A 14,854-nucleotide genomic window follows, 5' to 3' on the forward strand; every position below is an offset into this window, starting at 1 on the left:
GCTCAAATGAGCCACAAAACAGCTAACAAAAGATCTTTTTTCTCCGTCCCATCGCTGATCTTTGCCGCGCAAAGCCAAATTTCAAATCCTCGCTTCCAGGTTACCCATACTTTTCTCATATCAATCAATGATACGCCCGCTATGCCGAGCGGCGGTAATTTTGCAAATACAGTAGAACGTCGATTATCCGGGTAGCTCGGGACCTTACGGTTGCCGGTTAATCGATTTGCACGGATAATGGTCCAAGAAATGTCATATTCATATAAAAATTATAAAATACACTAGTTTTATGATAAATTTACTTTGAATCAATCGATAAATCGTTAGTAGAATATTATTTTAATCAATAACTATAGGTTTTACAACTGTTCATGAACAAAAATGAATTTCGAAAACACCACTAGACACTACAGAGCTGTACAAAACACTGGTTGCCCACTTGGCTAACGCTGCAAATGTTCGCTGTACGCTTGAACAGCTGTCACATTTATGCTCACGGTTAAACCGCCCGCCGGTTAATCCGTTCCCGGATAATCGACGTTCTACTGTAGATTCGTATCACCCATTTCTCTCTCTCTCTCTCTCTCTCTCTCTCTCTCTCTTTCTCTCTCTCTCTCTCTATCTTTTCTTGTTATCTACCCCCGTCACACGCTTACTCACACTACCGCACGACGCAGCTTGATCGCCGCTCTCTAGCCGCGATTCTGGCACGCACACTATCAGATGCTCTTTTCTGCCTATGGCTGGTATTATTGAATCCGTTCGTAGCGGCGGCGTACGTCCCGACACTCATTTTCCTAACGTACTAGATCAGCGGTCGGCAAAGTCCGGCCCGCGGGCCAAATGCGGCCCGCGGGCCAAATGCGGCCCGCCGCAACATTCAAACCGGCCCGCGAAAGGATTTGACTGATTTTGAAAGATGGGAAGAAACTATTCGTATATAAATTAACGAAGATCTTTTAGTATGCCATTTTATACCATCTTACTCTTTCAACTTTAACTAGAGTACTATGGAAAGACGGACCAATCAGTCTTCATAACGTTTGCAAAAATTTACTTTTTTTGGCTTATTGCAGAAAAAAAAACTAGCAGGTATAGTTTCTTTACATGTACATCATTTCAAAGGTAATTATTTAAGCTAACTTGCACAAATGAATCTAAGACTTTGCGAGCTGTGTTTTGTAAGTTACGGGGCTTTCTCGCGATTTATTGGTTGGTTCCCTTAATTTTTTAGTCGCTTCCCATATTTTTTTCCCATATAATCGTGTGACGAGCACAAATAATTCTGAGAACAGACCAATAAATCGTGGGAAACCCTGTATCTAGAATTTTTGCCATGGCCGACTAAGATATGTAAGTCGGCATGATTTAAGTTCTACCTTCGATTTTTATTTTTCGACATGATTGCTACTTCCTGATCTGTTTATTCATGTTTCCCAGGTACTATTTCACTGTGTGGCCGATTGCATCGATCTCCTGGCCCAGCTAACGCAGTAATGTAGCCACTTCTCCATCTGTCTTCATTTTAAGCTTCTTCTGCAACCTTAACAATGGAACTGGGCTTTCTTTCAATGCTTTGATTGCTGCCTAATAGCGCCAAGATATTGGCTACCAAGATGCAGAAACGGGCTTATACGACGTCCACAAACTTCTGCACGGAGTCCATTTTAGACGCTACGGGTTGCCATTCTTTGATCGCACTCGCTTCTCAACGAGGTTGGTTCACTATTTTGGTAAGAGTTCTACTGATAGAGGTGTTAAACTTAAGCGTCTGCGTGGACGGATGGGATAATCAACAAGCCCGCTCCTGGGCCGCGGCTATCGATCATTTACTAAATTTGGCCCTTTGCCTTGAAAGTTTGCCGACCGCTGTACTAGATGGTTGCTACAGTTATTCACCGCGGCGTTGTAGGACAGGGCTCAAGAAATGTGTTGCCATCTCTAGAATTTCATGTGAGCACTTTCTACCTGATTTTTCTTGCTGCTTACTAGACGCAGTTTTTTTCCACGCTGCTTACTAGACGCAGTTTTTTTTTCGCAGCTTACAAGACACAATTTTTCCACGCTGCTTACTAGACGCAGTTTTTTTTCTATTGTTTTGCTTACAAATGCGATGCGTCCTTTTTTTCCACACCTCGCTTATACGCTCATACGCGATCACTTCTACACCATGGCTGGTATTATTAAACCCGTTCGTAGCGGGAACGTACGGCGCTCACATGAAATTCTAGGGATGGCAACACATCTCAAGAGCCCGGCCCTACAACGCCGCGGTGAATAACTGTAGCAACCATCTAGTACGTTAGGAAAATGAGTGTCGGGACGTACGCCGCCGCTACGAACGGATTCAATAATACCAGCCCATGTGTCCTGTGTGTGCTTTATCTCACCGCATTTGAACTCGTTTGCACTGAACTCCTTTTTTTGTTCTTCTCAATAGAAAAATAAAACCCAATTCTCGTCGCCAATTTGTGGTACTCAATAAAACACGTGTGGTTTGCTCGGTTGATAACTATCAAGTGCTCTCTTTATTATGTGCTCATCGCACTCTCGGCTGCTGTGTTCGATGACACAGAACCAATACTTATCTAACGATCGCTATCGTTAGAAGCTCACTACCACAAACACCATTAAAAAAGTAAAATTAACAGTCTCAAATCTCCGTTTAGTATCACTAGCTGCATTGATATCCACGCTCAATTAATCGTACAATTGATGGAGCGATGTAATAATTTACCCCCCTCCACTGTTGTATGTGTGGCTGAAATAAGCTCTTCTAAAAAATTAGAGACTTATTCTACTGATAACACCATATTTGAACACAATTTATATCTCCTGATAATTATTCATATTTCTTCATTTGGAAGCTATACCGAAGCTAGCTACCATTTCAGCACGAGATACAGAGGAGCGCAAATCAGGGTGGCCTGTTTGAATTGGTTTAAATCGAAGAAGAATTGTAGCCATTGCCCAACTATCTTGAAGATACTTCCAGTCAATTATGCTCTAAATATCGATCAGAGAAGAACAAGTGCGCATTTGGTAATTGTACGATATTTGGTACAACGAAAGTTAGTTGTACCAATAATGAACCTACGGAAAAAGGCATATTTTCGATGAAGTTTAGGTAGATTTTGATGTGTAGTCGTTAAATAACTAATATTTTGCACCAAAATTGATTTTGAGATAAAATTTTGGTTAGGTGCTTGAAAATCGCTCTTAGCAAAATGGTAAGAGATACCAAAAATCTTGGTAACACAATTTAAAAGGGTGATATTTAACAAACGGAAGTGAGCAGTATGGAGCTAATGAAGCACAAATGTGTCAAAATGTTCATATTTAAAATGAAAAATCCTCCCGCGGTTTTAGAATACAAATAGACTGTTTTAGAGCAAAAATAGTGTTCGTTATAGCCATAATTGATGCTATAGCCACTTACTTCAACGATACTGACCCTACGCAATGCCCCAGGAATACTCTAAAAATGGGCTCATGGAACGTACGCACTCTAAGCGAAGCCGGAGCCTTGAAAAAACTTTATGACGCCCTAGCAACACTGAGCATGGACCTCGTAGCTCTACAAGAGATTCGTTGGCTAGGGAACGGTGTGCAGAACAGGCGTGGTAAGCATTGCTACGACATTTACTACAGCTGCCACGACCGCCACCGCGTGCTCGGAACGGGTTTCGCCGTAGGTCCTCGGTTGAAACCCGAAATCATGGATTTCAAGGCTATAAACGATAGGCTATGCACCCTGCGCATGCGAGGCAAATTCTTCAATATAAGCCTCATAAACGTTCACGCCCCTACCGAAGAGAAAGAGGAAGAGGAGAAGGACCTGTTTTACGGCCGCCTCGCTAGAACCATAGATGCGTGCCCCAGGCATGATCTCATAATCATCCTGGGGGACTTGGGAACGCAAAAGTCGGTAGGGAGCCAATGTACCTTCAATACACTGGCTGTCACAGTCTGCATGAGCACAGTAACGATAATTATAGTAGATTGGTCCACCAGGAAGTACCAAATTTGCGCGGAGGGACATCCACAAAATGACGTGGGCGCACCCGGATGGCGAATCCTTCAACCAGATCGACCACGTTTTAATAAGCCACCATCAGAACTTATCGAGGAGCCAATATCGATTCCGATCACTACTTGGTTGGATTAGTGATACGTTTTAGAATCGCTCACTCCCGTGCCAATGGGGGCGGAGAAAACACGCAGCCTCGGTTCAACACGGACTCTCTAAGGGAAATTACCGTCCTACAGGAATTCAAAGCCGCTTTAGACGAGTCTCTACTACCAGAAAACAGATATGATGATATGATAACTACGAGCAAGAGATGGATCGCACTAAAAACATAAATAATAAACTGTGCATGAAATATACTCCCACCACGTCGTGGCAACACCAAATCTGGCTGGTTCGACGATGAATGCAGACAAGTGACCGAACGTAAGAATACTTCATACCGAGCAATGCAGTAACGGCGTAGAACGCGGGCATGCGCAGAGGAATATTCACGGCTTAGACGCGAAGAGAAACGAGTTCACCGCTCCAAGAAGCATGCTTTGGAAGAGCAAAACATGTGGGAACTCGAGCAAACCAGAGAGGCGTACGGACCGACACGAAAGTTTTACCAAGCGATAGCAGGTCACCGAAACAACGTTGTACCTAAGGTAATCTGCTGTCGCAACAAGGATGGAGATCTGGTTAGTAACCATCCAGAGGTCCTCTTGCGATGGGCTCAGTACTTTGATGAATTACTCAACGACCAGTTCAACGAGCAGCTAGAAGCGCCACTAGCCGATAGTGTCATGCTACTGCCACCTAGCATAGAGGAAAACACAAAAGGCTATCCACCGGCTGAAAAATAACAAGGCACCCGGAACCGACGGAATTGCAGCTGAACTGTTCAAGAATGGAGGTGTTTGACTAGAAAACAAGATTCATCAAATTGTTACTGAGGTGTGGGATAGCGAATCGATGCATTGTGATTGGAATCTCGGCATCATTTACCCCGTATACAAGAAGGGAGACAGGTTGGACTGCAACAATTACAGGGGTATTACGGTGTTCAATACCGCCTATAAAATATTCTCCCTGATCCTTCAGGATCGCCTTACCCCTTACGTCAAAGAGATAGTAGGAAACTATCAAAGAGGATTTCGAAACAGAAAATCAACCACTGATCAGATCTTCACCATGCGGCAGATCTTGGAGAAGATGGCTGAAAACAGACACGACACATACCATCTCTTCATTGATTTTAAAGCCGCATATGATAGCATAGCCAGGGTAAAACTGTATGACGCTATGAGCTCATTTGGAATCCCGGCCAAACTGATAAGGCTAGTTAGAATGACAATGACCAACGTCATTTGCCAGGTGAGGGTGGATGGAAAAATCTCAGGACCTTTTGCTACCACCAAAGGTCTGCGCCAAGGGGACGGGCTTGCCTGTCTCCTATTCAACCTGGCGCTAGAGAGGGCCATCCGTGACTCGAGGGTGGAGACTACGGGAACCATCTTCTATAAGTCAACCCAGATCCTGGCATACGCTGATCATATAGACATCATTGGTCTGCGGCTCTCCTATGTAGCAGAAGCCTACCAAGGGATCGAGCAGGCGGCAGAGAGCTTCGGATTGCAGATAAACGAGGCAAAGACCAAACTGATGGTGGCAACATCAGCGGGCCCACCAACAAATAATCAGAATCTACGTAGGCGTGACGTGCAGATAGGTGAACGCACTTTTGAAGTCGTCCCACAATTCACCTATCTAGTACACCGGTGGACAAAAAGATAGGAAATTTTTTTTTTGTGTTTTTTTGCGTGCAATAGGTTTGTCATTGCCAACAGTTGTTGTTGTTGTTAGTATGGTTTAGAGAGGCTTTGGCTCCTGCGGAGTTCGTTGGCCTCTTATCGCCAACAGATCGAGGCGTATGTTGTTGTTAGTATGGTTTAGAGAGGCTTTGGCTCCTGCGGAGTTCTTTCGCCTAACGTTCGAGGCGTACTGAATTTGCAATCGCTGTTTGTTTGCCTTTTATACTCGCATTTGTGGTGCGCTACTTATCTGAGTTTTGAGTAACGGCAGCGTTTTTCGGTAGTATAAAAAGAGATCCAAACCGTGTTGCGCTTCATTCTTCATTCAGTGGTAAAGGTGAAAGTTTGCGATTTGAAAATTGCAGGTAGTAGCATAGTTTCGTCGAATCTTCCTGGCATCGAACGTCTTACCGGTAGAGAAAATTGGGACACTTGGAAGTTTGCGGTACAAACCTTCATTGAGCTCCAAGATCTCTAGTGCGTGGTAAAGCCGACAAAGAATGACGACGGGAGCTACGTAGCCATGGATGCAGTTAAGGATCGCAAGGCAAGAGCAAAAATCATCCTTTTTCTTGATCTATTGAATTATGTGCACGTCAAGGAAGCAACTACAGCAAGAGAAGTTTGGGCTAAGCTGGAGAGAGCTTTTGAAGATTCTGGTCTTACTAGAAGAGTCGGACTGCTCCACAAGCTGATAAAAACGGATTTGTCGTCTTGCGAATCCATGTCCGAATACGGTAACCACATAATTTTGCAAGTTCATCATGGGTCGCGGAAAGCACTGCACTCCAGAGGAGCGGAAACATATTCAGGGTTTGAATCGTGAGAACGTGCCTATCAAAACCATCTGCAAGGCGTTCGGCCGTTCGCGGACGTTTGTGGACAACGCCATTCGTAACGAGGATACGGGTAAATCCACAGGTCGTCCGCGAAAAACAACGGCTGACGTTGACGCGCAGATGGTTGAGATAATCAGGGCGGACCCTTTCAAAACTTGCAATCGTATTAAGCAGGAGCTTAGATTGCAAGTTTCGGCGAAAACGGTGTCGCGCCGTTTACACGCCGGTGGGTTCTGTGCCCGGAAACCACGAAAGGTTCGTAAGCTAATGCCGCACCACGTAGAAGCGCGCATTCGGTTTGCCGAAGAGCATTTAGCTGCATCCATCTTTTGGTGGAGCAAAATAATTTTTTCGGATGAGTCCCGAATCAATCTGGATGGTTCGGACGGCACTAAATACGTCTGGCGCCTTCCTAAACAGGCGTATCATCCAAAAAATACTATAAAAACCCTAAAGCACGGAGGCGGCCACGTAATGGTGTGGGGTTGCTTCTCCTGGCACGGCCCGGGTCCTTTGTTCCGTATCAAAGGGACACTGAACTCGGAAGGGTATAGAAACATACTACGTCGTAAGATGTTGCCACACGCCCGACAAAAATTCGGAGACGAAGAGCATTACATCTTTCAGCACCATAACGACTCAAAGCATACATCGCGATTAGTTAAATGTTTTTTGGCAAACGAGGATGTGCAAGTTCTACCGTGGCCTGCGTTGAGTCCAGAGCTCAACCCGATTGAGAATCTGTGGTCAACTCTCAAGCGTCAGCTTAAGAACAAGCATGCACGTTCTGCCGATTCGCTATAGAGACGCTGCAAGGCTATGTGGAAACGCATAGACAGAAGCGAATGCCGTATTCTCATCGGCGATATTGCCCTACGCTGTGAGGAAGTGATAGCGGATAACGGTCAACACATTGACCGTTAGAATATGTTTCCGCTCTGTGGAACACCGCAACATCACCTCCCAACAACCACTTAAACAGTCCTTTTCAGGGCTACCAAATATTTCCGACAAGAACCATGTTTTTCGGTCACAGAAAAAAGTTCCTATTTTTATGTCCACCAGTGTACCTATATAGTACCAGTACTCACATACGCCTCTGAGACATGGACACTGTCCAAATCTGACGAAACCCTCTTAGCCGCGTTCGAGAGGAAGATGCTCAGAAGGATACTTGGCCCCGTATGTGTGGAAGGACAATGGAGGAGCCGCTATAATGACGAGCTATACGAGATGTACGGCGACCTCACTGTCGTACAGCGTATAAAGCTCGCCAGGCTCCGGTGGGCTGGCCATGTTGTACGCATGGAAACGGACGACCCAGCTCGTAAATTCATTTTAGGCCGTCCACAAGGACAGAGGAGGCGTGGATAACGGACTGGAAGACGAAGGCGTGAGACCGTGAGCGGTTTCGGACACTCCTGAGGCAGGCCAAGACCGCAAAGCGGTTGTAGTGCCGGATAAGTAAGCCACTTACTTACTTGATATACTGATATACTTACCCTAAATCTGATTACTTACCCTAAATCTACAGAATGGAATCTTATGAAGCGGTGCCTGTTACCATTATTGTCGGGATAAATATAACTCCAAAGCCTCACCAAGCGTCAAATGTCAAAAGCATCGGCCCATTTTGCCCCAAGCGTAACTGCCCATTTTGCCCCACGTCAAGCATTTTTGTATTTTTTGTTACATTAGTAAAAATACGCATTCATTCGCCTTACTTTCTTGAGACAAATTGTATAGAAATATCATATCTTTAAAAACATATCATGTAAAACTTCAACGCATCCCTGTGACACTGGTTTAATATCATTTTCGAAGTGGCAAAAATTACATCAATATGCTAATAAACCTTATATTTCATTTTTCTTGGTTATTTGTTTTGTAAGGGTTATGAAATTTACATGGTGTTCATTGAACACTCTAATAAATACATTTTGAGCAGAGAGTGAAATATAGTGAAATAATGATGAAATAAGAGGGGCCCATTTTGCCTCACATGCCCATTTTCCCCCGCTTTTCCGACTGACACGGCAGGTAAACGTCGACCAGCACATCACTAGTAAACATACATGTCAAAAATTAGCAAATACCCAAGCGAGTGAAAATGTCACTTTTCGGCTGTGTTTTCGATTGATATTTCGTGCACGATTTGACAAACGAAATAGTGTACGAGATTCAGACTTTTTTCGGCACATAACTACAACCGCGTGCAATGGCATATTTGCTATCTTCATTGCACGTCTAGCGTTAGACATTTTGAAGTTTAATAGTTTTTACATTGTTGGTGTTTATATGAATGATACGATACGAAAGAACACAACTGATTTAAATGCAAACTGCACATAATAGTCAAAAAGAAATACACATAACCTGCTTCAACGCTTGGCTTGGAGAGCGAAATGTTACGAATGGATGAACCACACATACTGTCATATATTGCTTGTTAAATTATGAGAGTGTATGAGTTATCGTCCGAAAATTTCCGCTTGGGATGTTACGAATGGAAGAACCACACATACTGTCATATATTGCTTGTTAAATTATGGGAGTGTATGAGTTATCGTCCGAAAATTTCTGTTTGGGTATAACGCTTCGAAAATATCTTATTTACAGGAATGTTTTTATATTCTAATCGATTGAAATAAATTAAAATTTATTATCTTAAAACCATAATGACAAAAAACACAAAAAAGGCACCTAAGCAACCGCATATTCGCAAAAATATTCGCATTGTTTATAATTTTGCTCTTGTTAACATTACTTTACACTTCTGTGGGACCATTGCCCAAATAACCAAATCGGCCTTAACCCATTGTAAAGCCACTTCAAACCCACGTGGGTTAGTGGTGGTCGATTCAGCCGTTAACCCACCAAAATTTAGAACAATTGGAGCTGTCAGTTCTAATAATATGTATTTGTTATGAGTTTATAGTATGCTGATATTTTGTATAACGAATAACTTTAATCATAGTAACCTCTTATTCACTGTGGTTATAAGTTTCTATCTGAAACAAATTCATTCTGTTCCTAACCATACAATTCACTGGTTGTTTGCACTACTGCCAATAGGTTATGGGCCCAGAATAGTACGATATTTGAAGCAGTGTAATTTTCAATCAAGTGGTAAGAAAGCGAAGATGAATTCAAGTTTCACTGGATCCTCAAGCGCTGCAGGTAGTAGCATAGTTTCGTCGAATCTTCCTGGCATCGAACGTCTTACCGGTAGAGAAAATTGGGACACTTGGAAGTTTGCGGTACAAACCTTCATTGAGCTCCAAGATCTCTAGTGCGTGGTAAAGCCGACAAAGAATGACGACGGGAGCTACGTAGCCATGGATGCAGTTAAGGATCGCAAGGCAAGAGCAAAAATCATCCTTTTTCTTGATCTATTGAATTATGTGCACGTCAAGGAAGCAACTACAGCAAGAGAAGTTTGGGCTAAGCTGGAGAGAGCTTTTGAAGATTCTGGTCTTACTAGAAGAGTCGGACTGCTCCACAAGCTGATAAAAACGGATTTGTCGTCTTGCGAATCCATGTCCGAATACGGTAACCACATAATTTCAACTCAATGGAATAGGCTTTGCGAATTCCGAAGAGTGGATTCCCAAGCGAGTGAAAAAGTCACTTTTCGGCTGTGTTTTCGATTGATATTTCGTGCACGATTTGACAAACGAAATAGTGTACAAGATTCAGACTTTTTTCGGCACATACCCAAACGAATGAGAATGTCACTTTTCGGCTGTTTTTTCGATTGATATTTCGTGCACGATTTGACAAACGAAACAGTGTACGAGATTCAGACTTTTTTCGGCACATAACCACAACAGCGTGCAATGGCATATTTGCTATCTTCATTTCACGTCTAGCGTTAGACATTTTGAGGTTAAATAGTTTTTAAATTGTTGGTATTTATATGAATGATACGATACGAAAGAACACAACTAATTTAAATGCAAACTAAACATAGTAGTCAAAAAGAAATACACATAACCTGCTTCAACGCTTGGCTTGGAGAGCGAAATGTTACGAATGGAAGAACCACACATACAATCATATATTGCTTGTCAAATTATGAGAGTGTATGAGTTATCGTCCGAAAATTTCCGCTTGGGTTGGAACGCTTCTATTAGCTGGTTTGTCTGAGCAATATCCTCAAATGATAATGGCTTTGGAAAATTCAGGTATAGCCATCACTGGAGACGTTATTAAAACAAAACTTTTACAAGAAGTGCCAGCCACATTCACTGAACCAGCGTTTGTTGCAAAAAGGAAAGTTTCTGGGATTTTTTTTAAAGAACAGAATCCTCCGAAAGGGCCGAGATGTCGGAAATGTTCCAAGTACGGCCATATAGCAAAGGATTGCTACAGTTCGAAAAAAATAATACGTTTTGCACAGTGCTTTCTACTATCGGTGCTACCAATGGCGAAGGTTGGTATTTTGACTCGGGAGCTAGTGTTCACATGACACGAAACGCGGAACTCCTACAAAATGTGAAGCCATCGAATGGTACTGTGGTAGCGGGTAACGGCGCTAATATGAAAATCACCGGAACGGGATCGTACATAGCGAAGCCTTCGTATAGTTCAAGTATTACCAGACCTATCAATGAATCTATTGTCCGTCAACCAGATCGTCAGGGAAAGGATACATCGTCGTTTTTAACAACGATGGATGCAAAGTAATTGACAAAGATGGCGATGTCGTAGATACCGGCAGCCATGAAAACGACCTCTTCAAGCTTGAAGAACGCAAGCAAGGTAAGAAATATGCTTTGGCGGTTTCATCTACAGGAAGCTTGGAGTCATGGCACCAAAGGATGGGACACCTAAACATCAACGGTGTGCGCAGCCTCGCTAACGGATTGGCAGAAGGAGTCAATATCGACGGAGGAAGCATGGCCGACTGTAAGGTGTGTCCGATGGGCAAACAGAGTCGCCACTCGTTCAGCAAGGAAGGATCGCGTGGTGCTGAGATATTAGATTTAGTTCATTCTGAAATCTGCGGGTCGATGGAGGTTAAGTCACTAAGTGGAAACCGTTTTTTTTATTGTCTTTATTGACGATAAATCCCGCAGGATGTGGATCCGGACGGCAATCCGGAAAAAAGCTTAAGGTCCTCGGAATAGATAACGGTAAAGAGTACGTAAATGCTACATTCAAAAAACATCTGAGTAAGCACGGAATAGTTCATCAGAAATCCAATGCGTACACCCCGGAAACAAAACGGTATGGCGGAACGAGCGAACAGATCGATCGTAGAACGTGCAAGGTGCATGCTTTACATGGCTAAGCTTGCAAAAAAAAATTTGGGCGGAAGCTGTGGCAATGGCTGTATATTTGCTGAATCGTCCCCTAACCAAAGGCAACGAAGTAACTCCAGAGGAAGCCTGGACAGGAAATAAACTCAACCTTTCCCATATAAAGATATTTGGAACACGTGCGATGGTCCTAGTACCAAAACAATATCGAAAAAAATGGGATCCGAAGTCAGAAGAGTGCATTTTCACCGGAATTGACGAACATACGAAAGGGTATCGGAAGTGAAAGGGCTAGGGAAGTGAAATTCATTGATGAAGGTGTCGCTATTCCTTTAGAGGAAAATACGAACATAATTTCTCTTGCACCGAGCTATCCTTTGACTGAAACACCGCCGAGTGAAGAAGATAGCGATAACGATGAACCCTTCAATGAATTTTCCAATGAGGTTGGAGATATTAGCGAAGATTCCATTTGCATTGGTTGATTCTGATGCTGCTGCTGATAATTCTGTGATCGACGTGACCCCCGTGCTCCCACCGCAACAAGATTCATATCCACCAAGGTCACCGGTGTTGAGGCGCAGGGGTCAGGAGCATAGAATTTCAACAAAAGGACTACCTAGCTTCTTTCCTTCTCAGCACGAATCCAACAGTTGCCAAACTAGTGGTTCATCGACGGTGATCCGGATCCAGGAAGGAATCAACAATGCTGAGGAAACAGAGGAAAGCAGTTCACGAGCAGCTAGAGAATTTAGTGGTATTGCCATGACCGAATCCAACGCCAGGAAGGAAGTTACAGATGACGATCCTGTTAGCCATCAGGATGCTTTGTCGCGTATCGACTCCGAATGATGGAGGGTAGCGATGGAAGAAGAGTACCAGGCGCTGATGGAAAACAACACGTGGAGTTTATCAGCGCTGCCAGAAGGAAGCAATTAAGCTTAAATGGGTTTTCAAGACCAAGTATGATGCTGCTGGAAACATCGACCGCTACAAGGCACGTTTAGTGATCAAAGGATTTTCTCAGCGAAAGGGGGTGAACTACGATGAAACATACTCGCCAGTGGTACGTCACAGTTCACTGAGATACCTTTATGCGCTCGCTGCTAGACACAACCCAAGTCCACTAAACAGCCACTAAACGGCTTCTAAACGACTCAAGTTCTCTACCTAAACGGAATATAGAAAGACTTCGTTTAGCAGACGGCAAACGACTCATGCATTCTAAAAATAGCCAAAAAGCTGGTGGCGCTCTCTGTTGGTGGGATACCCCAACCAGTTGAGCTTCATCGCTTGGAGGAGAGCTTTCTCATTTCCTCTGTACTGTTGTATGGTTTCGCATTGAAGTTATGCATCGCTAGAACTAGAACGGCGATACGATTGTTTAAATACTAAACTCCAACGAAAACTACCTGCACTAAAGCAAGTGAGATTTAAGTGATGGTCGTTGTGTTGATACCCACGTATCTGACCACACGACCATTCATATAGATTTTTGCTCAGAAAGTTAGAAGGCTATATAGGTCATGATAAGATGAAACTTGTCGAAACACATTGCAAGAAAAGGATAGCAATATAATGATGAGTTGTAAGTAATACGCCATCTATTGATCAAACCAACGAAGCTGTGGAGCTTTCTTTTTTTTTCTATGGATATTCAATTTTCCAGTCGTTTAAGCTTAAACTGTGGCGCTTGGGAATCTTATGGTAGCTCAGATGGATGCCATCACCGCTTTTCTACAAGGTGATCTAGACCAAGAGATATATATGGAGCGACCCCCATGCTTTGAGCAGCATAATAAGCGAACAATGGTGTGCCGCCTTAACAATTTTATTTGTTGCAATCTATGTGGATGACTTGATGATTTTTTCCAAATAACGTGGACATGAAAAATCAATTGAAGGTGCAGTTGAGCAATACGTTCAAAATGAAAGATCTCGGACCAGCAAAAAGTTGCCTAGGGATCCGCATTACGTATTCGGAAGATGGAATATCGCTGGATCAGGAAGCCTATATTGAAACAGTCTTAGCCAGGTTCAACATGCAAGATTCGAAAGCCACGTCCACTCCAATGAACACTGCCATCAAACTTACGTCGAAAATGTCGCCTTAAACGGAAGAAGAGCTGGAACAAATGGCGAATATACCGTATCAAGAAGCCGTAGGATGCCTAATATATCTTGCTCAATGTTCCAGACCTGACATCCTGTTTGCTGTCAAACAGCTGAGTCGGTACAACACCAACCCCGGATCAAGTCACCGTCAAACATTTGATGCGCTTTCTCAGAGGGGCATCTTCTATGAAGTTGAAATATTTCTCATCTGGTGATAACAAGATCGTCGGCTATTCAGATGCTGATTGGGCCGCTGACGCAGATGATCGTAAATCAACAAGTGGATATATATTCAAAAATCCAAGGAGGAGCGGTTTCTTGGAGTTCCAAAAGACAAGCAACTGTGGCGTTATCCACATGTGAGGCAGAGTATATGGTATTATCTGCAGCTGTACAAGAAGCGTCCTGGTGGCAGGGACTCTTAACGCAGTTTGGTAAGCATGTCCCAATCAAGTTGTTTTGTGATAATAAAAGCACAATATGTATTGCTAAAAATGGTGGATACACACCAAGAATCAAACATAATTGATATTAGACATCATTTTATATGAGATGTGTTGGATCGAAAAATTGTGCAGCTCGATTATTTGAATACCGAAGATCTGGTTGCAGATGGATTACCGAAACCACTACAACGCATTAAATTAGAACGTACCCGGACATTTATGGGTATAACAAAATAATCGGCTGAAGGAGGAGTGTTATGAGTTTATAGTATGCCGATATTTTGTATAACAAATAACTTTAATCATAGTAACCTCTGATTTACTGTGGTTATAAGTTTCTATCTGAAATAAATTCATTCTGTTC

The sequence above is a fragment of the Anopheles arabiensis genome, chromosome 2 (genome assembly GCF_016920715.1).
Source record: "Anopheles arabiensis isolate DONGOLA chromosome 2, AaraD3, whole genome shotgun sequence".
NCBI lineage: Eukaryota > Metazoa > Arthropoda > Insecta > Diptera > Culicidae > Anopheles > Anopheles arabiensis.